The sequence below is a fragment of the Mus caroli genome, chromosome 6 (genome assembly GCF_900094665.2).
Source record: "Mus caroli chromosome 6, CAROLI_EIJ_v1.1, whole genome shotgun sequence".
Taxonomy (NCBI): Eukaryota; Metazoa; Chordata; class Mammalia; order Rodentia; family Muridae; genus Mus; species Mus caroli.
In genome coordinates, this window is record NC_034575.1 from 49661719 (window position 1) to 49663658 (window position 1940).

Below are 1940 nucleotides of genomic sequence, written 5' to 3' on the forward strand. Positions count from 1 at the left end.
AAAAAAAAAAAAAAAGAACATGCACAAAACATGACCTCCATGTCTACATTTCTCTCAGCATTTTGGTCTTCCAAACTGCCCCCAGGATGTCTGCGTGGGTCAGTGTAAAAGTTGATGGGGAGTGCCCCGGGTGTTGATCCCTCTTAATGCCTGGTCCCACACCTGCTATGGGTTTCAAATTTTCTGTGCCAATAGGCACTCCTATAGTCTGTTTGTGAGATAACCTAAAAGGGCTGCAATTAGGGGCTGGAGAGATGGCTCCATGAGTAACAGCACTGACTGCTCTTCCAAAGGACCCTGGTTCAATTCCAGCACCCACAGGACATCTCGTAGCAGTCTGTAACGCCAGTTCCAGGAGATCTGGCGCCCTCACACACACATTCAGACAGAATACCAATACACATAAAAATAAAGAAATCTTTAAAAAAAAGCTCCAATTAGAAGAACTGAGACTAACGAGGCTCCTTCACCCTTTAATGTGAATACGGCACCAGTATGCATTAGACAAATGGACACTGCAGGCCCGAATTCAGAACTTTCCATTTTTAATATCTAAAGTGATTTAGATAATTCCCTAAGATGGAATAGTAGTAGATCCAAGATTCCTTCCTCCATAAAACTCCCAGGTTACTTTACTCTTTCTCAGGGCTCTGGTTTATAACCATGCCGAGAGCTGGAATACACAGTTTCTGTTGGGTCTCCAAGCCTATTATATTTTTACAGTTTCTGAGACAGCATAGAACTCTTACTTTATGCCGCTTTTACCTTATGCTTCTGTTTCTGCCTCTCTAAGCCTGGAAAAATGTTGCTTGTATCTTTACCATTCCTAAAATACATTCTAAGCATTTGAAGTTTTCTGCCATCTTCAGACACACACAAACTGGTCATGGATACAGAGATCACTGGGCTCAGTCTTACAAAGATTCAAATATCTTTTGGGTATGAATAATATTAAAAAATAGTTCCATGTTGTTCTACTCTATTAAAAAGCTGTCGCTGGAGAGAGGATTTGGCTCTTCTGGTCACTCCTGACCCAAGCTTGTTTGTCTAATACAAAGTTTCTTCCAAAATCTCCCTCCTGGGTCAGGCTGGCCACCTGACTCTGTGCTATGGGAGAAGCAAAGCAGAGCAAGGCAGGCAGACGCTCGCTGTATGGATGACAGCGGCTCAGAGGCAAGCCATTCCAGCAGAGGTCACAGATGACAAAGTGTAACTGCAGGTGCTCAGCTCTCTGAATAGTCCCCCTTTCCCCAGTTTTATTTACTGCCTTCAAAGTGTTTGTAAACTTCAACTTTCTGCATTTAGGATTTAGAAGTTCATTAGATGTGACTTTTAAAAGATCTGTAAAATCTGCACTAGGACAGTCAGTTTGAAACAAGGCTGGAGAAATGGCTCAGAGGTTAAGAGCACTGTCTGCTCTTCTAGAGGTCCTGAGTTCAATTCCCAAAAACCACATGAAGACTTATAACATGAAGAGATGCCCTCTTCTGGCCTATAGGCATACATGCAGGCAGAATGCTGTATTCATAATAAAAAATGAATCTTAAAAAAATTGTAACAAAAGGGTTAATAGTTAAAAGTCATTATATAGGTGATAGTAATTTGCTATATGGGCTATAAGTACTACATATGTAAACTTGGATTCAACTCTTGCTTATGCAAATAGATGCTTTTGAAGGAATAAGAGAAGCATGTGTGTGTGCTTGTGTGTGCTGTGTGTGTGTGTGTGTGTGTGTGTGTAGCAGCCATGTGGCTTGCTGCCATCTTGGCTGATGACATCAGGAAAGAATCAACCATGTGGTTGGTCATCATCTTTACTCAGGTTAAAGAGAGGACATGCCAGCCGGGTGTGGTGGTGCACGCCTTTAATCCCAGCACTTGGGAGGCAGAGGCAGGCGGATTTCTGAGTTCGAGGCCAGCCTGGTCTACAAAGTGAGTGC